The 26765-nt window shown below is 43.1% G+C and overlaps 1 protein-coding gene and 1 pseudogene across 3 annotated transcripts in view; both read left to right on the forward strand.

The window, feature by feature from the left end:
• TEX11 (testis expressed 11) overlaps window positions 1-26765 on the forward strand; it is a 1293291-nt gene that overhangs the window by 566559 nt on the left and 699967 nt on the right. The window lies entirely within an intron of this gene.
• On the forward strand, window positions 16914-17032 carry LOC122790207 (annotated as a pseudogene).

Raw genomic sequence — 26765 nt, forward strand, 5'->3', positions numbered from 1 at the left:
ACAGCAAATCACAACTCACACCTATGCAGAGTGTAGAGTTCATAGGTGCTCTTCTGGACACGGTCAGTGAGATAGCAGCCTCTCTTACTCCAACTTGAATACAGATGCTCAAATCCCAGGTCAAGAAAGTAATCCTATAGTCTTCTGTTCCAACTCCATTAATCTTACAAGCTTTAGGATCCATGACAGCAATTCTCACCTTATTCTCTTTAGCTAGGTTTCACATGAAAATTCTACAGTGGACCCTGCCAGTTCAGTGGTCCATTCTTCAGCAGCCTTTAACTGCCCCAGTGAAGATCATACAAACTTGCAAAAGATATCTTCTTTGGTGGCTTCACTCAAATGAAGTTTGTAAGGCCTTCCCTTTGTTCTTCCCCCGCCCACAGCCATGGTGAAAAAGGACACCTCCCAGCTGGGGTGGGGGGCACTACTTGGGAAGGACAATCCAAGGTAAGTGGTCTCCAGAAGACGCCAAGATGTATATCAAAGTCCTGGAAATAAAAGAAGTCCTCCCAGCATTTCAGGCCTTTCAAGACATTCTCTCTTCTCTGACAGTTGTGATTCAGATGGACAACATGTCAGTAATCTGATACATCAACAAGCAGGGATTAACCAAATCTTATCCACTGTGTTGAAAAGCAATAAGTGCGGCAATGGGTGATCTCTTCTGGCCACTTTCTAATAGCACTACACATACTGGGGAATGCCAGCATGATTGTGGACAAACTCAGCAGGTCCATTTTCATGCCTCATGAGTGGTCTCTCAATTTCAAAGTGGCAGAGAATTTTTCATCTATGGGGCCAGCCAGCTGTGACCTATTCACTTCTGTCTACACAACAAATTCAGCAGGTTCTTTGCCGTGATCCCTCCAACAGGGGAGTCAATGAAGGATGTTGTGGTCCACAATGGGTCCTTTGGTCTTCTCTATGCTTACCCACTATCACCTCTTATTCTCAAATTTCTACAGAAAGCATACCACTTGAAGAGCCCAGTTATTCTCATTCCACCCTTTTGGCCTCACCAGATTTAGTTTCCCTTCCTCTGGCTTCAACTTCTGCATCCATCCTGGATATTGGATCCCAATCCTGGCCTCATGTTTCACCTGACAAGTATGACTCATCCAGACATTACATGTCTCAAACTGACTGCATGGTTTCTCCAGGACCACAAATTGTTAGATAGTCCAGGCTTTCTTCCCAGGTCTGTCATATTTTATCTTCTCAAAAAGCTTTTACTAGAAAGATTGACAAAAGCAAATAGACAAGATTTGTATTCTGGGCTCTTAAGAAGGATCTAGACCCCCTTTCTGCTCCTGTACCAGCTGTACTTGATTTCTTCACTTCAATTTTCAGTGAAGTGGCTAGATTTTCTGCTGTTAAGATTCAGATAGCTGCCATTTCAAATTTTCACCTAGGTGAAAATAATTCTACATTAGCTTCTTCTAAATTATGTAGAGCCTTTCTCAAAGGAACTGTTTTACGTTGACCTCCACTAAAGGATCCTACTCCTCCTTGGGATTTAACCATTGTGCTTCAAGCTCTGACCCAAACTTTCTTTGAACCCTCAGTCAGGTCGGATCTAAACTTTTTGTCTGGGGAAAACCATTTTTCTAGTTACTATCACATCTGCTAAAATGAGTGTCCAAACTCCAGGCTTTGTCCTCCAAACCTCCTTGCTTGGTTTTCCACAAAGACAGGGTGTCTTTGCAGACTAACCCTTCATTTTTGCCTAAGGTATCTTCTGATTCCAACATTAACCAGGTCATTGACCTCCCAGTTTTCTTTCCAAATTTCTCAAATAAAGAAGAGTACATGCTCCAGCTCTTTTTCTAACTCTATACCTATTTGAGTTCTCTTAAGGCATTATTCACTGTATCCTAGGGGTAGCTAACTTGATCTGAGGTATGTTAGGTGGGCAGGACATTATGGGTAAAGAGAGGAGCTCTAGAGGTTTGGATCCGAAGATATGGTAGAAGTGGCTGAGTTGGATCCAAGGTTAGATCTGTGACCCATGAGTTGAGAGAGAATGAAAATGGACAACAATGCTGAAACACTATGGTGAGTACATATTTATTTTTGTGGCTTGTTCTAAGTTAGTAGGGGATGGGGATGTTCTGAAAATGTATTTTTGTTTCAGGGTTTCATTAAAACAAAAAGTCTTGAAAAATATGACATAAGTGCAAATGGAAAAGAAACAATTGTATAAAGGTTCAGCCTGCTAAACATTTAGTGTCATCCAGCACAATGGTTGGAAATATACTGTCATTTATACTAGGTGGGATCCACTTTTTATCATAATGGCTACACTATCCATATTATTTTGGAATGTAAATGACCTTACAGGTGTAGACAAAAAGGAAAGATCACTGAATTATATTAAGAAATGCAGAGTGGAAATAATGCTGCAGGAGACACATTTGGAAAGAAAAGAGCATGCAAATTTGACAAAGAAAGGATTTCAGGATATATATTCAGCAAAATATTAGGGACAAAGGAAAGGAGGCATAATTATACTAATTGCTAGAGGAGCTTCAATAATGATAGAAGAGGAAAACAGAAAATAATGACAGATTTGTGGTGGTAGTACTGGCAAGGGAGGAAGATTACTCTGGCATGTGTTTATATTCCTGTAAAAACTACTGTTATGGAGCTTAAGGAAGTATGCAGAGAAATAATCGGCTTTCAGCAGGGAATATTACTTATAGGTGGAGACTTAAATTTGGTTTGAAACATGAGGATACATCAGGGGGACTTGGAATGGAAAATGTAACAAAAAGATGATTGATTTCTAAAGAAATGTATGAAAATGTTTGGTATGAAAGTTGTAGCAAGTCAGTGGGATAAAATGGAGTTTAAAAATAGTGTAAAAAAAAAGAGAGACATGGTTAAGATGTAATAATAGGCATTACTAGAGGGGCTGACGAAGAGTTAAAGTATTGCAGAAGAAGGGCAATCTCACAGAACAAGAAGAGGTGCAAATGCAGAGTGCTAAAGAGAAAATAAGGGAGTATTTCGATAATATGCATGAGTTTAAAAAGATTGCTGTTTAGCAACTATTGTTTGATAATTCCAGAGCATAAAAACTTTTAGCAGAATGACTTGGGCAACAGAAAGTAGAAAGGGTTGTTGCCAAACTTAGGAAATCTTAGGGAGCTTTTAACAAGAGATCCTATAGGGCTATTAGATAAATTTCTGAAATTTTATGAAAATTTGTATAAAGCAGATAAATGTAGAAATCAAGAGCACAAATGGAAATATCTATGGAAAACTTAATTATGCCAAAGTTAGATGTAGATGAGGTTCAGCAATTATCAATTAAGATAGAATCAATCCTCAGGAAAGTCTCCAGGAGCAGATGGTATTCCTGTGGAAGTTTGGACGTTTGGAGGGCAGAAAGTGATAAAGATCTGGAAGATTTTCTTTAATAGTATTATAAAAAAGAGGGGTCATGCCAACATCTTAGAAGAAAGCTGTAGTGGCTGTATTACCTAAGGAAAGCAAAGACCCATCAGACCCGGCTTCATATACATCCATTTCAGTTATAGCCATAATCTTAGTGTTTATGTTGAAAGAATGGCAAAGGTGTTGCCAAAATTGATAGCTAAGGATCAATGTGGTTTTGTGGAAGGGAGGCAAACATCCGGCAGCATTAATAATAATACATAATATAGCACCAGATTTACTCCCATCTACTGCAGTTCTGCAGGCATGACAAGAATAGATTTTTAAGCATTTTAGCCTCCTTGTCTTGCCTGGGAAACAGGGTTCATGCAAATAAAAGAATCTGGTGCCGAGGTTGTCCTGTTTGGCAGGAGAGTTGGTGTTGCCATTTTACCAGGAGACACATTTGAAGTTCAGTAGTTTATTTGCATGGCACACGTGTGCAGTATGTGTGTGCATCCCTTTGTATAAACTTTACTACTTGCCCCCCCCCCCATTTACAGCTAATATTGTTGCTCATCTGTGTAGCACTGAGCAGCAGATTAATTTACAGAGGTCATCTGATATTGGGGGGCATTGTTTTATAGTCCAGTAGTTATGCAGTTGTATCCGCAAAAATTTTCGCAGCTGCTACAGTATTCATTCTGTAATTCAATGAATCACAAAATGTTTTTGTTTTCAGTTTCATATCTGCTCTGTACCAGGATTCTTGCAGATATACTGTAACGTTTGCAGATATTTTCAGAGTTAAAGGAACTATTGCAACACAGCTAGAATTCTAGTATATGTTTTTTTTTCTAGGGATTACTAGGTCCATGCAACTGTGGATTATGTTTGTGAATCAAGTTTGATTTCTGAGCTGTAATAGATTTTTACTGTATTGTATGGTAAACTTTTAATAGTATGGTTATGGTCTTACTTTTAGAATTGTAGATTACAGAATAAAAAGTTGTTTAAATTTTAATTTTTGTGTCTGATCTCCAAGTAATGGCATATTTTGGTTGACTGGATGTGGTTGTTTTCAAATCATTTATTTCTTAGCTTGGTAAGTTTTTTCTTCTAATTAGAACAGTGGTGTTAATACAGACGTGGATTCATGTAAGATAAATATTTTGTGGGATTCATATATATATTAAGGCCATGTACAATGTGTAAAGCTACTCTTTTGTATTAAATGATTTCTTCTACTAAAGTAGATGCAGAGCCAGGATTGGGGAAATTTTAGATTGCCTAAAGAATTAATTTTGTTTTTGCAAGGCCAAAACCAGTGGGCTATAGCTGACCAAGTTTGCAGATGACTGCAAGCTGGGTGCTGTCATCAATTCCCCTTGTGACATGGACATCCTCCAAGAGGGTCTCACCCAAACAAATGACAGGTGCCAGAAACATGGCCTCAAGCTGAATACAAAAAAAAAAAAAATGCGTCATTATCCTCTTTGGGGAGAGTGATGTCCCCACAAATTATCACATTAATAACAACATCCTAAGCATGGAATCAGTCGTGAGGGATTTCAGCACCCAGATTGATAGCAACCTGACTTTTGACCACCACGTTGCTTCCATTGTACAGAAAGCTTTCTACATGGCCCACCTCATAAGTAAGAGTATCTCATCCAGGGACAAAGGAGGTCATAACATCCCTGTATTCTTCCCTTATAAAGCCCATTATTGAGTACAATGCCCCATTTGGCATGTACCTCACAAAGCATATGCAGCAGCTGGAGAGACAACAGAGGTTCCTCACCAGGAGAATCCAGGGCCTTAAAAATCCATCATACCCAAATAGACTGAAAGCTCTATCCCTCTAGTCAGTTTCATACAGACTCCTCAGAGGTGACCTCTGTCTGGCATACAAGGTGATCTCGGACCTCGCCTTGATGGGACTGCTGCATATCTGCAAGTCAAGCTCCACTCGAGTAACCTGCACGCGCAGCCTGAGTCTGGTCTGTGACATTAGTGTGACTTGTTGAGAGGACAGATTTCTGTACCAGTGACTCCCCCATCTGTGGAATAGACTCCCTCTCCACATCAAGTAGAGTACCTCTTTACCCCTTTTTAAGCTTAACCTGGATAACTGGATGGGAGATAGAAAATACATCCCTGGGATTCCACCCGTGTCCCTGCTGGACAGGGGCATCGGGTTCTGATTTGTCTAAACATGGGCTGAACTCTTGGCTAGGCTTATAAGGGTCTCCGGGCCAATAGCCTAGTAACTTCCTATGAACTGCATTCAGGCCCAGAGGGCGATCTGCTCAGATATTGATAATCCAGTTCACCTCACATATTTCAGTCCTGTTGCTTATATCTCCACCTCTAGGACCTTTAAAGACACTATCAATGGCTTTAAACATGAAGCAATGTAGGGGATACTGAATGACATGATTTGCCAAAGAGTTTTTGTGATCCTTATGCTGGATATCTCTCAGATAGTGCAACACTCTGTCCTTGAATTGTTGGTTGTTTTTTCCTACATAATAAGTAGAACACTTTAAACAAGTAGGTAAGTAAGCAGTATGTTTACTATTACAGGTAGCACTGCATGAAAAACGATATTCCAGTCCCGTAATGGGATGTTAGAATAAATTGCTGGTATCTATCACAGGGTATGCTTTGCACTTGCCACATTTGAAAGTTCCTTTCTTATTGATAGAACTTTTTCTAGAGAAACCATCTTTCGTACATAGTAACCTTTTCAAGTTCTTTTTGTTTTTAAAAATGAATTTTGGCATCTCTCCCACCATTTCTTTCAATTTTTCATCTTGGGTCAACACTGGCGAAAACTTCTTGACAATGTTAAATATAGGCCTCAAATCATTACTATATGTGAGCATGAGACCAATGGTTTTCTGTCCTTTGGAACTGTCATTGGACAGCCTCTGTGATTTCCTGTTAGAAAAATAGTGTTGTCCTTTCCTTAAGTTTTCTGTTGATTCTGGCTTCATTGAGATGTCTTTAGTTGCACAACCTCTCTCCTTTAAATGACACTTCAATTTAACCTTTTTGCATTCATAATTTGTGTCTTTAGTACACAGTCTTGAGATGCATGTGGCTTGATTCTCCATTATATTCTTAAAAACATGTCCAGGATGCATGCTGTTCCTGTGTAAATAATGGTTGCTATATGTGTCTTTCCTATGGATGGATGTCTATGCCAGATGTCAGATCCAGTTCTATCTTCACATCTAAGAAATCAATTGTTTCTTTAGAACTATTAACTGTAAACTTAAGAAAGTCAGTAGAGTGGTTCAATTGTGAATCAACACCTTTCCACAATATAAAGATGTCGTCCACAAAACCTCCATAGAATATCAAGTGTTCTTTCCATGGATTTTTGTCAGAAAGTACATGCTCTTGCTCCCATTGTGCTAATACAAGGCTTGAGTAGCTGTTCGCGCAAGGGGTCCCCATGGCTACCCCCCAAGCATTGCCAAAACTGTTCCTTCCCATAGATAAAAACATTGTTTTCAAGAATAAGTTCCAAAAGTGTACATGTTAGATAAATGTTCAAATTCATATCTCTCGGAACCACTGTATTCCTGATGACTTCAACCCCATGGGTATTGGGAATAACTGTGAAGAGGCTAGTGATTTCTGTGGTTACCAACAGCATCTCCAATTAGTCTTCATTGCTTTTCATGATGGAATATAGTGTGCTAAGAAAGCTACCTGTGTACTTCAATACCATGGTAGCTTGTGGTAACAGTTTCTTCAATTTTTCCTCAACATAAATGGTTAGTGGTTCTGTAATCCATCCCCTACCTGCTAGAATGGGGCGAAGTGGTGGATTTTTTCTGTCCTTATGGATCTTCGGCAAGCATATTTTTAGTAGCCTGTGGTGGTGTGTTTCAGTTTTTACACAGACTTTTGCTTAGTTTTTGAAACCACCTTGGCAGTCACAGGAGAGTTTCTTTTTCTTGCTTCTGGTTTTTTTTTTTTTTTTTTGGATCCTTTTGACTGCACATGGCTGAATTTAACACTGCAACAGAGACCTTGGAAAAAGGGAGAGCTTTTTTAGACTTTATTAGAAGCAGGAATACCACAGAGCACCGAGGTGAGAATGTCAATCCATTATAGTGTTTGAATTTTGATACATATACAGTTTCTTTTAACAGTGAGACACCAGAGACAGAATGCTTTGAAAATATACGTAAAGATGTAGAAAATGTAGCCTACTGCCGGAAAAGATTGCAGTGGCAGCAGTTCCATCTTGAAGCAAGTATGCGCTATAGGGTGATTCCTAGGAGAATGATAGTTAAATGCATGCCTAGCTATGGAAATAGTCATCCAGAACTGCTGGCGAAATGGCAAGCCATTAACCTAGAAACAAACTTTAAATATATAAGGTTGTTAATTGAATATTTCAAACTGGAAGAAGAGAGTATAGCTAAACACATTAAAACCAAGTAATTGGAATTAGAATAGATGGGATTGTCGGATGGCAGTCTAAGTAAGCTGAAGAATTTGAAGTTTAATTTGAATGTATATGGCAGAAAATTCAAAACAAAAGATTCATAAGATATCTAGAGACACACAGGATTTTAAGCAAGGACATATTTTTGAATGGCCGAGAGAAATAAGGACAGATTTTACATCTAGACAATCTTCTAATAAAGCCAAGCAGCATCAATCAGCCATTAAAGAAAGAGTGGCTGCAGCACAATCAACAGGAGTGCAGGATAGAAACAACAGTGATGAAACAGCAAATATACCGTCCACCTCTCTAAATGTTGAAAGAAACTTAACATTGAGTATAGAAACAAGCAATATAAATGGTAGAGAGTTTACAGAAACTATCTTAGCCACAGGAACCAGACCTAAGGAGGATGCCACCCATCAACCTATGCTTTACAATTTACCGTTTTTTCTCAAGCAGAACTTGTACAGAAACCCCAGATCCATGAGCCAAGAAAGGAAAGAACAATTGATTAATAGTACACTAGTAATAAATATATCTGGGTTGGAACTGAATAAAGACCAAATTCAGCTATTAAACAAAGGTCTCACATTTATACCATCATTGTGTTCGAACTTAAGTGAGTTTGCATTGGATGTTAAGATACTTGGGGAGAAATGTCACCCTGAAAAAATATCTTTGGGAAAGAACAAGGAAGAAGAACTAAGTCATATAAGAAATCCAATAATTTTGTACCAGTCAATCATCCAGGTGTAGATTTATTTATTCAGCTCTGTGAAAATGAAGTAGGAAGCTTGAGACAAGGAAGTGGTTGTTTTAGACACATCCATAATTTAACAGCACCTGAAAGACAGGCACTAAATGATCTAAGGAATAGAGAAGACATAGTGATCAAACCAGCAGATAAGGGAGGAGCCATAGTTTTGATGGAATTCTAATGGTATCAGGATCGGATGAAAGAAATGCTGACAGATGCACAAATCTATACACAGATCAGCAAAAGTGATCTGAATAAGATGGTCTCAAGTGTGAAAAATTATCTCTTCGAGTTGCTGATGACTGGTCAGTTAACTAAGGAAATATGTGATTTTTTTGAAGTTACTTATCCAACTGTACCGATTATAAGTGGCTTGCCGAAGATCCATAAGGATAGACAAAATCCACCACTTCACCCCATTGTAGCAGGTAGGGGATGGATTACAGAACCCCTATCCATATATGTTGAGGAACAATTGAAGAAACTATTACCACAAGCTACCACAGTATTGAAGGACACAGGTAGCTTTCTTAGCACACTATATTCCATCATGAACAGTAATGAAGACTACTCGGAGATGCTGTTGGTAACCATTGACATCACTGGCCTCTTCACAGTTATTCCCAGTACCTATGGGGTTGAAGCCATCAGGAGTACAGTGGTTCCAAGAGATACGAATGTGAACATTGATCTAATATGTACACTTTTGGAAAAGAATGTTTTATCTATGGGAAGGAATACTTTTGGCAACGCTGGGGGGGTAGCCATGAGGACCCCTTATGAGAACAGTTACTCGAATCTTGTATTAGCAGAATGGGAGCAAGAGCATGTACTTTCTGACAGAAATCCATGGAAAGAACACTTGATATTCTATGGACGTTTTGTGGACAACATATTTATATTGTGGAAAGATGTTGATTCACAATTGATGCTATTCACAGCTCCCTCAAGGCCATCTCAAACTAGACCCAGGGGAAACAGACCCCCCCAGATTCCAGTCTCAGGGTATGCAGAGATCTAAGCAATGGAGTACCTCCACTTCTAAAACAGGGAGTGCTAAACCACCCCTTACGGAAAGAATTCACAATGACTTCTCAGCTCCACTCCTCATCTCTGCCCAATTGCTCATGCCCCTAGGAGGAAAACTTGCCCATTGTGCAAAAAACTGGACCTCCATCACCAAGGACTGATGGGTCCACAATATTGTATCCCAGGGGTACAAATTTTACTTGAACCACTTTACTGACTTTCTTAAGTTCACAGTTAATAGTTCCAAAGAAGCAATTGATGTATTAGATGTGAAGATAGAACTGGATCTGACATCTGGCAAAGAGACATCAATCCATAGGAAAGAAACATGCAGCAACCATTATTTACACAGGAACAGCATGCATCCTGCACGTTTTTAAGAATATAATGGAGAATCAAGTCACACTCATCTCAAGAGTGTATACTAAAGACCCATATTATGAATGCGAAAAGGTTAAATTGGAGTGTCATTTAAAGGAGAGAGGTTATGCAACTAAAGACATCTCAATGAATCCAGAATCAACAGAAAACTTAAGAAAATAAAAGGACAGCCCTATCTTTCTAACAGTAAAGGACAGAGGCCGTCCAGTGACAGATTTTCTAAGTGTTTCACTGTTGCAGTCATCACACTTGGGTTATCTGCCTGCAGGTAGCCCTCAGTCGGCCGAAATACCAGAGACTTAGTATTTCTGTGTCGGTTACTGTCACTTCAGGACTGACGTCAGGTTGTCAGGGGTATAAAAACAGGCAGCCAACGTCATTGCATTAGTCTTTCTTGCCCAGGAGCCCGAAGCAGAAGCAGTTCGCACAAGTGCCGGCAGCCACTACCTGAGCTTTCGTTTCTGAATTGAATCATCTTGAAGTCTTTTAAAGCTAAGTAACCCATTGGGGGTCCATTTTTCTTGCTCTAACAGATGTCAGAAAAAGTTAACAATTGTCTCGCTTGTGGAAAGCAAATACCACAACGAGAGTTCCATTCTTATTGCATCACCTGTTTAGGTCCAGACCACAACGTACCTCACTGTCGGTTTTGTGCTTTGTTCAACGCTGGGACTATTCATCAGGCCCTTATTGTCGCTAAATACTTTAGCTCTCAATCTCCATATTCCAAAATGGCTTTGGTAAGCCATCCGACTACCGATCTTCCAAAAAAACGTAAGGATAAAGACAGAGACAGACCGCACAGGTCCAGAACTGCTGACGATGCTTCCATTAAGCTAGTCGCCAGTTTGCCGGTACTCAGTGAGACACTTTTGCAGACCCTGATGCCCACTTTGATGGATTCGCAGGCCACTACTGAGACCCATTTGGAGTCCAGTATGCCGTGAGACTCTTCTTTGACTATGAAAACTGCGGATGTCTCTACCTTGGATGGGTCCGAAGTCGATGTGCAGGCACCGGCTTCTGAGGAAGTTCTTCGCATTACTGATATTTTGACACAAACCGACGACTTCTTTTGCATCTTCAGTTCTGTCTAAAACTACTGAGTTTCTAAGGCCAAGAGTACGAGCTACACCTAAAAAACAGACTACCCAAACTCAAGCACCTGCTTCCTTGCCAAAACATCAAATGCTTAAAATGGCAGAGGACCTGATTATGGGAAGCCAGCCTTCCCCTGCTTAAAGAAAAAGAGGCCTGTCCCCAGCAGCTTTAAGTGACCAAGAGTCTGACAACTCTGAGGTTTCTGAATATGAAGACATGCCTTTATCTGCTTATGAAGATTCAGATGCAGAGGACTCCATTCCCTCTGCTTCCCCTCCAGAGGATTTTTCTTTTGGTGAAACCCTACATACTTTTAAAAGAGCATTTCCACTGGGAATGCCAGGATTATCCTCAGTCCAAAAAGTGACTCGGAGAATTTTTAGATTTGCCACAACATAGACCTCTAGCTATCTCTTCTGTTCTGGATGTTGTGGATGATGTCTTTATGGAATCCATTCTAACTCTTGATACTTTATCCCCTGCTCCAATGAAACCAGACAGGTACTACAGAGTCCCTGACTTTCACAAATTTATTTTCAAAAATCCTACTGCTGACCCAGAGGTCATTTCCCAGGGGCCTAAAGGTATAAAAGCAACTACAGCTAAGAATCCCACCCCTTTAGACAGGGATTCCCAAGCTCAAGACAGATGGGGTAAGAAAGTATACACCTGTGCAACTCTCGCCATTAGGACATTGAATTGCAAGTTTCAAATGCTGGAATACCAGCAAATTATTATGGAACTTATTAAGCAAAAATTATCTACCTTTACAGACTGTGCAGAAAATAAAGAATTACAGGAGCTTATGCATTCTGCAAACCAAGTCAGCAAGCATACCTTGCAATGTGGCTTTGACGCCCTAGAAGCATTTTGCACGGCAGCAGTCACTGGCTCTGTACTGAGAAGGCATGCTTGGCTTAAGGAGCAGACCTTGCCAGACCATCTCAAATCAAAATTACTAGACATTCCTTTGAACAGACAGTCTGGCACCAAAGCAGAAGAGGTTCTAAAAAAGATGGAAGAAAAAGTTAAGTCTATGCAGACAAAGTTTTTTTGCAAGTGCAGCCTCCAAGATGCAGTAGGCATTGCCCTCCGAAACATTGGTCCATTGGTCCTTTCCAGCTCGCTCAAGGCCATCTCAAACTAGACCCAGGGGAAACAGACCCCCCAGATTACAGTCTCAGGGTATGCAAAGATCTAAGCAATGGAGTACCTCCACTTCTAAAACAGGGAGTGCTAAGCCACCCCTTACGGAAAGAATTCACAATGACTTCTCAACTCCACTCCTCATCTCTGCTCAATTGCTCATGCCCCTAGGAGGAAAACTTGCCCATCATGCAACAAACTGGACCTCCATCACCAAAGACTGATGGGTCCTTAACATTGTATCCCAGGGGTACAAATTTTACTTCCACTCACTGCCAACCCCAAAAGGGTTCCCAGACCTTCCTCCAAACCAGTAGGCAGGTGCACAAAACCAAGTTAAATCCCAGCTCTCCATAAGGGCAATTCAACCTGTTCCTGTAGAACAGATAAGTCAAGGGTTTTATTCCAGACTTTTCCTGGTACCCAGAAAAGAGGGCACTTGGCACCCAATCCCTGATCTTTCCATTCTAAACACCTTCCTGGTGGTACCAAAATTCAAAATGCTCACCCTTCAGCAGCTTCTTCCTATGCTGTCCAAAGTTGCTTGGTTAGCCACCCTAGACCTAAAAGAAGCCAATCTGCACATCTCTATTTGGGACTCATGCAGGAAATACCTAGGTTTCAGGGCAGGATCTATGCATTATCAGTTCTCTGCACTTCCCTTTGGCTTATCCAGTGCTCCCACAGTCTTCACAAAATGACAGGCTCCAGACATTTCCTATTGCAGACAGAGAAAGTTTCAAATTTACCCTTACTTGGCTGATTGCCTGATTCAGGCAGACAGTCAGGAAAAGCTGTTGCAGCACCTGACATTTGTAAAGAACCGCCTAACCTCCCTGGGGTACACTATCAACGAAAAGAAATCAAAACTAGTCCCCAGTCAAAAGATTGTATTCCTGGGAGCAAGCTTGGACACAGCATCCAAGATGGCATTTCTTTCTCCAGAAAAACAACCCTATCTAACAGGCTACTTCGCTCAAATGGCCACCAGAACCCAGCTATTCGCAAGGAACATCTTGCAGGCCTTGGGGTTCATGGCCTCTTGCATTCTACTAATTCCATATGTCAGACTGCATATGAGGAAACTTCAATGGTTCTTAAGTCTTTGGTGCCAACGTTCTCAGGACCTGGAAACAATCATACCTATCATACCTTGTCTAAGGACAGAGTTTCTTTGGTGGGCAGCAGCATGCAACCACAACAAGGGACTTCCCTTTACTTAACCCCACGCTGCCCTGACCCTAACCACAGATGCATCAGACTATGCCTGGGGGCACATCTGGACGACAAATGCATTCAGGGACACTGCAGCCCAAGTCAAATTCATCTGCACATCAACCAAAAAGAGATGCTAGCTGTTCAGCACGCTCTGACAGCTTTCAGTTCCCTACTCTCACCAGGACCCCTGCTAATAAAAACAGACAACACCACAGTTATGTGGTACATCAACAAGCAGGGGGGAACCCACTCTTCCCCATTTTGCAAGCTAGCTATGACCCTGTGGAACACGGCCTTGGACATGCATATTCATCTGCAAGCTCAATTCCTGCCAGGCAAACAAAACTCTCTGGCAGATGACTTAAGCAGAAATCTCCTAGGCCCACGAGTGGCAATTAGACCCCAGCACTTTCAGCCTTCTAACCCAGAAATGGGGGACCCCGGAGGTGGACCTTTTTGCCTCACCCTACAATCAATAGCTCAGCAAATTCTGCACCAGGACACCCCACAACAGGGCCTGGAAAGTGGATGCCCTATCCTTCCAGTGGGTAAACCTCTCAATCTATGCATTTCCCCCCTCTGCCTCTTCTCACAAGAATATTACTCAAGATAAGACAGGACAGACCAAGGGCAATCCTGATTGCCCTGGACTGGCCACGCCAGCACTGGTACCCACTACTGTGCAGCCTGTCACCAGTGCCACCCTGGCACCTACCCCAGACCCCAACCCTACTCACTCAGCAGGAGGGACATGTCTTGCATCCGCAACTGCAAACCCTGAATCTTGCAGCTTGGCTTATTCTTTGAATTCTCCCCCAGTGACCAGCCTAAGCAAGCAGGTGCTGGACATCATTCTTGAAGTCAGAAGATCCAGTACAAGGAAATCCTATGCGGATAAGTGGAAAAGGTATTGTTCCTGGAGTCAATCTAAAGGAGAGGACACAGCACTGCCCTCCTTACCTCTAATCCTGGATTGCCTAGCAGATCTACTTCACAGAGGCCTATCCTTCTCTCCCATTAAGATCCATGCCTCTGCCATCTCAGCTCATTACAACACTGAGCCACCTCTCTTCTCTCACCCTCTAATCAAACAGTTCCTGAGAGGGGCAAACAACTTAAGGCCACCAAGGAGAGCCCCCACCTCTGCTTTTGGACCTTAACTTTGTACTGGAAAAGCTCATGCTACCCCTCTTTGAGCCTGCAGCGTCAGCAGAGTTAAAATTCCTCTCTTGGAAAACAGCCTTGCTAGAAGAGTGTCTAAGCTACAAGCACTTATGGCTGTGGAACCCTTCATTATTTTTCATGATAATAGGGTCTCCCTCAGGGCTAACCCTTCCTTTATAAAGTTGTGTCCAGTGTAGCTCTCAACCAATCTATTTAATTGCCAACCTTCTTCCCTAATCCTCAAAATAAAGGGGAAAGGATCCTGCACTCCTTAGATGCACACAGACCACTCAGATTCTACCTTGATAGGACTAAGCCGTTCAGGAAATCTGACCAGTTACTAGTCATTTTTGCACGGGGGCAAACGGCAAGGCCATTTCAAAACAAACAATTTCCAAATGGATAGCACACTGTATCCATTTCTGCTACAAACACCATGGGAAACCAACCCCACAGGGGGTCAGAACGCATTCCATTAGGGCAACTTCTACCTCTACAGCATTCCTAAGGGAGTCCCTACCAGGGACATTCTGGAAGCTGCTACCTGGAGTTCTGTTCACACCTTCACCAAGCATTACCACCTGCCTATGTTTTCCAAATCTAGGGCGGGTTTTGCAACAGCAGTCCTGCAGGGCATACTAGCTAGCCCCAACTCTTCTTGACTGCCTCCAGCCATTCTTCAGCTTTGGGAATCAACCCAAGTGTGATGACTGCAACAGTGAAACACGAAGAACATAGTACAGTTGTGTACACTTACCATAAATGTAGATGCTAGAGTGTATTCACTGTTGCAGCCCTGGTTTCCCACCTCCAGCCCCCTTGTGTCTCTCTCTCTCGCTCCTCTCTGTCTGTTACTCACCCCTTACAAGGCTATTGGTATTTACTTTTTACTGGTGGTGTGTGCTTTTCCCACCATAAATTAGCTCCCTATTTGGAGTGCTCCTGACATTTGGGGCAAGAAAAACTGATGTAATGGCGTTGGCTGCCTGTTTTTATCTCCCTGATGACCTGACGTCAGTTCTAAAGTGACAGCAACCGACGCAGAAATACTAAGTCTCTGGTATTTGGGCCGACTGAGGGCTACCTGCAGGCAGATAACCCAAGTGTGATGACTGCAACAGTGAATACACTTGAACATCTACATTTATGGTAAGTGTACACAACTCTGCTTTCCAAGGGACAGCAAACCCTTGGTCTCATGCTCACATATAGTAATGATTTGAGGCATATATGTAACATTGTCAAGAAGTTTTGGCCAGTGTTGACCCAAGATGAAAAATTGAAAGAAATAGTGGTAGAGAGGCCAAAATTCATTTTTAAAAACAAAAATAATTTGAAAAGGTTACTATGTACGAAAGATGGTTTCTCTAGAAAAAGTTCTATCAATAAGAAAGGAACTTTCAAATGTGACAGGTGTAAAGCCTGCCCTGTGATAGATACCAGCAATTTATTCAAGCATCCTATTACGGGACTGGAATATTGTTTTTCATGCAGTGCTACCTGTAATAGTAAACCTGTTGTTTACTTAGCTACTTGTTTAAAGTGTTCTGCTTATTATGTAGGCAAAACCAACCAACAATTCAAGGACAGAGTGTTGCACCATCTGAGAGATATCCAACATAAGGATCCCAAAAACTCTTTGGCAAATCATGTCATTCAGTATCCCCTATATTCCTTCATGTTTAAAGCCATTGATAGTGTCTCTAAAGGTCCTAGAGGTGGAGATATAAGCAACAGGACTGAAATATGTGAGGTGAACTGGATTATCAATCAATCGCCCTCCGGGTCTGATTGCAGTTGTACCACTTAAACTGATTTTAAAGGCAAGACGCATATCCATATGTTTACAAGTGCACAAAGGGCTCTGTAGTTGGTCTGCTAGCAAAGGAATGTGAAGTTTACCTTAACCTTAAAAAAAAGAATTTTCAATATAAGGATGTTGTACGGAGATAAGTGAAGTATTAAGCACTGAAGAGCAAAGAAAATCACTTCCTTGATGTTGGTATTCTTTCAGTTCCTTTAGTAGTTGAAATATGGTTCATGGCAGAGATAAACAACCAGTGACTGCACATTTGTCTTTATGGAATGGATTTTGAACAGTTATGCCCTTTGGGAAGTTCTCATCAAGAGGAACTGATGACATCTATATGTGCCTTTGCCATTAATAATGGGAAAATGAGCAATGGAATAGCAACATGGGCCAATGGTACAAAAGCTGTTTTAGCTTGGTATGTATTTATTTTACAAAGAAGCAGGTTTTGCTTGTACAGCCGTACCACCTTGAATGCACCCGATCTTGTCTGGTCTTAGAAGCTAAGCGGGGTCGGGCCTGGTTAGTACTTGAATGGGATACTGCCTGTGAATACCAGATGCTGAACCAGTAACTCCATGGTGTTTGTTCTTATCAGCACAAGAAGTCAATTTCCATTATGTCTTTATGTCCTTTATTTTGCTTGACAATTTGAACCAAGAGAAATTAATTAATGACTGTCTCAGAAATGGAATTAGAACTACTAGATTTTTGTTAAGTTTCATTCTAAAAGGACTGATGTTATTTATACAAGCCCTAAGTCGTTATATAAACCCAAAGTATTTAGTGGGGAAGAAAGAACTGAAGTAACATCAACATTTATTAGTGTTGACAAGGCTGCCTTAGGCTTTTATGTGCTGTTTCTTCAAGGAAATTCTTTACTTGGCAACTTGGAGGTGTGCTTCATTCAATGTCTCTGATTGGCTGTGAGCTCATTACTTTGAAAAAAGGTGTTGGCTTAGATTTGGCCACATAATTGGTGTTTCATTCATTTATCTTGGTCCTGTGGAATCTGATTCTTTATGATCTGAGGAAGGCTTTTAGCCGAAAGTGCTTATCATATGCAAATCAATAAGGCCTTTGTTTTATTGCTTTACATCTCATTTTAAGTCTTAACAATTAAAGTTTTTATTGTATTTTGAAGAGTATATTTTTAGTAGCCTGTGGTGGTGTTTCAGTTTTTACACAGACTTTAGTTTTATATATGGGTGGGATATATTTCTATCAACCAGAGGAGAAGTTGTGGACAATAATAGAGTGGAAGGAATTTATCTTATCTAGGACAAGACAAGACCAACCCCCGGATTCATGAAGCTTGAGCAAGGCGCAGGCGTAGCGTATGCGGGATAACGCCAAATATATCCACCAAGCGATTCAGGTACGAACCTATTCCACGTGCACTACCGGCGTACGTCAGATCTGCGCAGCCCTCAGCATAGGTATGCTAATCACCCCATGCGCAGTATCGCACCATGCAAATGAAGGCATACAGTGATTCACGAAGTGGTGCAGGTGTAGCGTAAGCCCATGGAAATGTAAACCAAAAAACACGGTTTACATTTTCCCAAACAGAACATCGGAGCTATGGAAGCGGACCAGACTCATGTATTACAAAGTTAACATATGCCAATGGCTAAATACACAGCCAATGGCACAAGAAAAGATGCACAACACCTAAAAAACAACATTTAATGTCATGTCCACAGTAACGCACAGTACAACCGCAGGGCATGTGTGCGCAAACAGGAATACAAAGAAAATATATACAAATGTCATAAAATCGCAATGTAAGACAAATCTGGATTTCACCATAATACGCAATGGTAGGCATGGTACAACACGAGCAAGGTGCAAGGGTTGCCAAGGGCCCGCGGCAGTGTTCGGCATGATAATTATGAATTAGTAGTCAATGCCATGCAATTCAGGGAGGTAATACTGAATCGCAAACGTCCCACCGGATGAAGGATGTACCAGACGGCGCAGCGCTATAACACCGAGGAGTGTCTCAGAGGTGATACATGACATCAGCAGAGGGGTGTATCACCGTAGCTGTAAGCACATTGGAGCAATGCAAATCTGGCCTGGCCGTTGCTAAGCAAAGCTGTAGGACAGGCGTGGGGAGGAGGGTCTAGGATCGTTCAGCTGAGAGCACAAATGGTGCCCGAAAGCGCATGTGCACGGGGATGAAAACGTGCCCGAAATCCGGTATGCGGATGCACACGCCACGAACAATAGCACAAACAGGAAGGTCAGGTGAAGAAAAGAAGGAAATGCAGAAGTAAGGTAATTGGCGTACTACTGAGCAATTAACACCAGTCAACTCACTGCGGCCAATCGACGGCAGTAGACAAGCCTGCATGCAGAAACCTGTAAAACAGGATAGGGGAGGCATAGGATTGCAAAGAAAGGAGGGGAGAATTGGAATGCAAAGATAAGAGAACTGTCATAGCAGAGCAAAGCAAACCCACAGTAGACCGGCAATAGAACACATTACGCAAGATAAGCCAGGTCTAGGAAAGTACAAATGAAAGCAGGCTGCATGATGCATGCCAGCAAATGGTAGGTGTAATGTGCACAAATGTAAAGGGAATGGCAGGAGGTAATTTACGGCAGCCAAATGTAATGCAACACCAAAGGCAGCACAATAGTGGTTCCGGTAATAAAACACAGAAGATACCCAGTAGCCACGATCGTACATACACACCCTATGACATCATCAGTGTTCACAGCAAAATAGTATAAAGTGTGAAAGCACCCAACACACACCTGTGTATTCCCAAACACTGCACCATAGGTGTAAACAGATGGGGAACTTTTAAAATGTGCATGTTGGGAGCTGCCATAGCTGTGATTCATCAGCATGTGTTACAGACCGACGGTGTTGTGGAGGATGATGCAAACAACCACCGTAGGCCTTGGAGGAGGAGAAGAGTGTTCAGACCAAGGGTAACCTGAGAACCAGAAACAACAGAGGGGAACCCATCCCAGTGGACACGAAGGTATGTGTAAGCTTGCGAATACTAGCCACAGGTACCTTTCAAAGGCCAACTGGAGATATAATGGGGATCTCACAGGCATCAGCATCCAGGGTACTACACCATTTCCTGGATGCCATGTTACCATATGCCAATGAGCATATATACTTCCCTCGAACTCAGGAGGAGTTGGCCAGCAATATGCGTCACTTCCACCATGTGGCAAACTACCCGGAGGTACTGGGTGCGATAGACTGCATGCACATACATATCAAGTCACCACCCGGTGAGCATGGTAGGCGCTACATAAACCGTAAGGGATTCCACTCCAACTGCCAGGTCGTGTGCATCATGGATGTGTGTGCTGGCAGCCCTGGAAGCTACCACGACTCCCATATCTGGCATGCCTCACAGCTGTATCAGGTATTTGTCAGGGGGGACATCCCACAAGGCCACCTTGTGGGGGATGCTGGCTATGCACTGAAGCCGTGGATGATGACCCCCATCAGAAATGCACACACACCAATGCAAGAACGTCATAATGAGGCACACGCACAAACCAGAATCATCATAGAGCGTGTGTTCGGGATGCTGAAATCACGGTTCCGGTGCTTGGACACATCTGGTGGAGCCTTGCAGTACTCTCCAGGCACGTGTGCCCACATCTTCATAGTATGTGCCATGCTACATAATATGATCCTGCGGAAACAGCTGCAGCAGGGTCAAAATGGGGGAGGGCCTCACAGCCCACCGCAGTTGCTAAGGCCAACACAGGAACAGAGGGATCCAGACCACGGACACACTGTGCCAGCCCCAGTAGGCAGACGGAGGCGTGCCCAATATGCCTATGCCTTGGCAAAGAGGGAACGTATAGCACATACTCTGACAGTGTAGGCCCCCACGGACTGACACTCCTCTCCACCTGCACAAACAGTAAAATGGATGGCACACAAACACGACCACCTGTAAATTGTGATGTATAGGTGGCCCACTGTGGAATCCTACAATCCTACATAGGCAGCCCTCAAACATTGTACACGCAACAGCCATTGGAACACGGAATTTCAACACCTGAACAGTACATGCGCCTATCAGCATCTGTCGGTGCTGTGTGTATAGGTTCCCGGGTACATCGGTAGGTACACGCCTGATTGTCAGAGGCAAAACACCAAACGGGGCAAACAGTGTCTCCAGTCGCCACAACATTGAGTGTACAACTCCCAGATGTCCAAGTGGTATATGCAGTGACTGTCATGCATGTTCCCGGTCCCACATCCTGCAAGGGATGTAACGTAATCCTGACAGCACGGGTAATGCATTCCGGATGCAGGTCATCAGAATATGTGTAGCACACGTTAGCGGGAATATGCGTTGCCCACTGCTGGTAAGCAATGTTTAAATACGACTATACGGATATGCGCGAAACAGGGCTAAGCTTCACCGACCACTGTGCAGATCACGGTCAATGAAGTACAGAACAGGTGAAACCAGCATTAGTCACCCCTGAACAAATAGTGCCTGCTCTGAAGGGTAAAATGACCACTGCCAGGAGTTGAACAGGCAATCATGTATGCAATCACCCAATACTATTGCTAGCCAAGATGTACCTACGGTAGGGTTGCCACATTTCAAATGACCAATGTGGGACATACGCCAGATGTCTGCAGGCTGACACATACACCCGGCCAGTACGGAAACCAGAACGTCAGTGTTTTGCCTAGATAAAAGCTTATTCTAGTAATGGTCGTTGTTACGTGTTCCATGTCCTGTAACATGTAGGTGGTTCAGATACAGAATAAGTGTTGTATGCAACTATTACATAAACTATAGGGAATATGTTTGTCCCAAAGTCGCAGGACATTTGCCATGTTCACAAATATTTTGCAGGACACAACTGCACAAAGAGGGGCTGTCCCTCGCAAAGTGGGACGGGTGGTAATCCTAACCTATGGCAGGTGTGTAATGTGACAGATACAGACACAAACGTGCGGAGTCCAGGAAACAGTATACACCGACAAACACACAATGAAAGGTGTAGCGTGCCTGTCACCACCCCTGGAGATATATATTTTATATATATATATATATATATATATATATATATATATAAAAATATATATCTACACATATATAATACAGATAGAAAGGGTGATAGTGTGATATATGTCTATATATAAGGAGTCACTGACATCTGCAAATATATAGATAGGTCACCGACATTCAAAACACCTTGGAGGTACAAATAAATAGGATACCGCCAAGTATGGAACGTGTCACACACCGACACGCGTAACCACGAGGCTGAAAGACAGAAAGAACACAGTACTGGAACAGTAGAACTGCGAGCAATATTATGCCGATAGGAAGGGACATGTAGTCACCACTGCCGGCGGTGCGGTCCACGTAGGTACCCTGTACAACTGTGTTTGTGAGTGATGTAGCCTGTGTATGTGTGTGTTGAGGGTGCTATGTGCGTTTCCGTGTGACTGTAATGTGTGTGTCCGCATCGTGTGTCTGTAGGTGCCAACTTGGAGGTAGATCATTACGGTAGGTGCGGGTATAGCTAGCCGTAGGCATGCGGTAAACACCTGTCCCACATTGGGAGGGACAGCCCCTCCCTGGGCAGGTGTGTCCTGACATGAAACATTACAAAGGGCAACTGTCCGAGAGTATAGGACATTAGTATGTCCCAAGTATTATGCAATAGTTGTAGGAAATAGTCATGCCTGTATGTAAGAAACGGAAATGTTACATGCAATATGATAAGTAGGCAAAGTCCAAGAACAATAGGTATGTAATGAGGGTAAAAGTATGTGCTATCCTGTGTACTGACCGTGGCTATATGTCAGCCTGTAAACACCACTGTGTGACCCGCAAGTGTCCAACTATGGCCATATGAAAAGGTGGCAACCCATGCCACAGAGGGTCTGTCACCAACACCACTGCAATGACTGCATATATCTGGGAGAGACATACACGGGATAGCTGTCATTTAGAAATATCCCTGCACATATCGCTGTACATCCGGAGGTATGGAAGTATCAACCTCACCTGCATACCATATAGAAACCAATTAACAACGGCCCAATGTAAAATCCCGTAACAGAAGTATACTAAGTGATAGCTCTTTAATTAGGGAAGGAGCCCACACGCATATATATGGACTATGTAGAAATGCAAGCCCCACAAAACCGTATATGCTAAGTACACCCGCCTACATCCCCCACACTGGAAACAATAGCAATACAGACCGTAATAACAGCACAAACATCCAGTTAGTCAATTACATCTGCTGAACCGTTAACATACCTTGTGAGAGACACATTTAAAGGCGCCATGCAAAATTGTATCCGTTGTATAATGGAACAAACGGCGATGTTACAAGTGTTGTTTGCAATAGTCCGTTATCAGATGGGTGCAATGACTGGTACAGTCACATGTAGAACCACATACTCAAGCCGTCACACACATTCCACGGGGGACATGACTCCAAACTACACTTGGCTCTACACATAACAGTTGCAATTACACACAACAAAACACAATACAGGCCGCCTCCCCGAAGGTAGGGCAAATGGCCAACGCCCAAGTGGAGAATTCAATTATACCCCACTGTTGCCACGTAATTGGCGAATGGAGTAGCTGCACAGCTGATGTGCACGTAATTAGTCACACAGGAACACCAATTGGCGGCAGTAAACCACTTGTTGCAGGTATCGACGTATATAAGGATGACTTGCCAGATATGCAAACCGTATGCTCATACCGTAAAACAGTTTAAAGAGTGATACAGAGCGAGATAGAGACGAAATACCGGAACGATATCAAGGTATGTAGAACACTCGGTATGTAACTGTATGTATGGCATGTTCTGTATTAACTATGTCAGTGTATGTATAGCCTGGTTTGCATTAATTAAAAGTGTCCGCAATGCATAAAGTGGGAAATTATATTTATGTAGTGATGTCTTGCTGATCATACTAACACTTGTAGAAGTTGTGCGTCCAGCAGTGGGCCACAAGGTAAACAACCAACAAAGACACCACAAGGGATGCAACATGAGGGCTTTAAACAGAACAATGCCATACGACCTGCCGTCAGTGGCAGGGTATGTCCAACAAGTACGTGCCGTAGCAGGGGATAGTATATGTTGATATACTGTAACAGTACGCATGTGTATGGGCATATAACGACAATGGCATGTCTAAGGTGGTCCCGCTGTGCAAGTATGCTTTGCATTATGGGATACCATGTACAATATGTGTAATGTATAGTATAGTAGATTGATATGTCAGATATGCTACACAGGAGAACAGGCATATTATGCATACCAAAGGTATTGTATAGTGATGTGAGTAGCATTATTTAATTTATTTATAAACAGTTATGATGAAATAAATAATGTAATCCACTCTGTTCATTTGCAAAGGACGCAAACATTTCTCCCATACTAGAATAGCAGAAGAGATGTGACAGACAAACGAGAACATGATTGGCATGTACAATAACAGGATACATATGGCCTGTAGTCACGGGACATTGTAATAGTGTGATAGCTAATCTAAATGGAAGGGCTACTCCAGTAACCATGCACAAAGGACATGTAATAGCTCCACAGGTTCATAGTGGGGTACCATGCAGTCTGGCAAGTCTATGTGTAACAACAACTACAGTGTTCACACCAGTGCCACCTCCCTAGGGTAGTGTCCTGTGAACAGAAGAGCCATGTGTAACCTGCACCTCTGCACAGTACAGCCACTGCAGTGATCCCTGGCGTACATGTGTCCCCCATCCACCAAGTGAGGTATCACATGAACAGTGCTACTGAGTGTCCCTGCGTGATGTACATAGGAATCTTGTTCCAAAGCATGGTGAGTGTCCAGTCTGGGAATGCAACCCCCAAGCACATCCCACCCATTGTTGCGTGTGTGCACATATCCATGAGCATGATGCTCACAGTGGCTATTGTTTATGTCATGTATGCGGAGTATATCCATTAACATAGTTGCAGACATGGGCCCTGTCTTTACAGCAGAGGTCACCCCTGAGTATGTAGTCCGCAAATGTGTACAGACGTGGTGTCTGTACTTCAGCCGCATACATTAACTGTCGTAGCTCAATAAACGTCATGGCATGTTAATGTTGTGTTATATAAAGCTGTAGCTGTTGTGTAAGGTACACTCTAAGTGGGGTGTTGTACCCTTGCATGTGTGTATAAGTTTGGTATTCAGAGGTACAATGGGTGCCTATGTACCAGCTACACACCCAGTACAGACAAGTGTGGACATGTAGAAGGATATCCACGCCACAGTGGCAATGTGGTAATCACGGGAGTGTGTGCGACATATGTGTGTAGTATGAACACGTACAATGCGACATGTATGTAGGGGACTAACACCTATGTGATAACCAGTGGGTGGATGGTGTACTGCAAAGGTGATGTTCATACACCTAGTGTCATGCAGGTTGAGGCCATGATGTTCATATCAGGTATCCGTCACAGTGACACCCATATGGATGGGGTCAGTATCAGCTGGTGGATCAACAACGGCGCTTGGTATGCAGTGGTCTGTAAAGCTAGGCAGGGAAGGTCCCTCTGTGGTAGCCTGTACCTCAGGGAAGCATATACCGAACATGAGGGCCCCATGACTGAGGACTGTGGTATGCCAAGTGTAACTGAAATGCAGTATGTGATATGGTATGCTACCCTCAGTGTGTGTGTCCCGTCCATTAGCCACTTTGCATAACATCCTGAGACATATGTTTTGATGTGCAGGTGGATGTGTATGTTAATACCAGAATGGAGAACGGTGCTGAAAGGCAGCGAGAGGACAATGTAGGCTGTGTGGACCCCCGTGTCGTCATCAGCTACTCTGGTCACTGTATGAAAGGAGTTCACCAGGTGTAGGAGGCATGCTGTGGTCCCAACAAGACCAACCCGGGTGGCATCAAAGGACCGGAGCACAACAAAGTCTCAGCGAATGATGTCTATGATGATGTGCTCTATAGGCATGCAGAACAGTCCAGTCAGGTGTGTAGGGCAGTAGTCCTAGTCATGCATTGTGGCGCCACCTGTGGGAGTGTAACTCTCGCTGTGTGCCAGTCAGGGGCCACAATGTCTGGTACAAGGCTATTACTGAATATGGTGTCCCAGTGGGGAGACATGTCATTCAGAGGTTTGTGGACATCACAGCCTGGGATTTTGTAGGGTGACAAGGGGCCAGTGTCCCAGGACATATAGAGTGCAGGTCAGTACTGTGTAGGTGTGACCGCAGGGACACCGCAATGTTCCTGCAAGGAATGTGGCCCTGTAGGGAGTGAGAGGGTGTAATGTTAGCATTGAAGCCATCAGACAGCATGTTGCCAACATCACCTGTTTCTGTCATGTTCCAGAGTGACAGTTGTATGTGTGAGCAGATGTGGGTATTGCCAATGACTACTGACATACCACCATAATGCCTTGTGGTACGTCCCAGAATGTGTCACAGTAATGTGTACATAGCTAGTTATGGAGTATGTGATGAGGGATCCCGTGGCCCTACCGAGGCTGACCAGTGAGTTACCCCACCCATGGGAATGTACACCACTGTGCAACAGCCCCCACCTGTTGTTGTAAAGTATGTCCATGGAACTGCACCCCCAGAGTGGCGTCTGTTATCTGGTATGTACCATCCTGGCTCTGTGTGGAATAGCATGATCCATTTTGTCGTGTACGTGCTAATGAAGTGCACTGGGGTATGTCTCAGCGTTTGAATGTGCATTGTCCACCTGCACGTGTGTCATGACATCAACTACCGCTGTCATAAGACATCTGTAGTAGGTGTTGTAGTACTCTTGTACTGTGTATGCCGTGAAGTGTGTGGTGCCGGTATGTGGCTAACAAGGGTGAGTAGCATATGTTTGGATTCCACCAATGAGTGGATAACCCCAGGTGTGGAACAGCAGTCACATGTTGGTAGTGTCCATGTCAAGGATACTGTTGGTCTTGGAGGTGGTGTGTATGGGTCGATCCTGCCGAGTGGAGGTTATGACTCACAGACAGCGTACGCCTAATGTGTCGGTACATGTGTGGCTATCACAGTTAAGTGTGGGTTACTGTCAGTCTCACATCAGTAGCAGCAGTCTGAGCCCAACTGTCCAGTAAACCATGAAATGAGGTCTGGTAACTGTGGGGTATGTTGAATCCGCAGCTTGTAACACTGTGTATAGCAGTTCCGGACACAGTTATTTGCACGTGGAGCACCTGTGATGCATTGTGCTAAGTAACCAGCCGGGATGTGTGTGGAATATGGGGACACCTCAGTCGTGGGTGTGCCAGTCAGGTACGTG

This window comes from Protopterus annectens, chromosome 15.part0, assembly GCF_019279795.1.
Source record: "Protopterus annectens isolate FY-2018-M chromosome 15.part0, PAN1.0, whole genome shotgun sequence".
Lineage (NCBI taxonomy): Eukaryota > Metazoa > Chordata > Ceratodontiformes > Protopteridae > Protopterus > Protopterus annectens.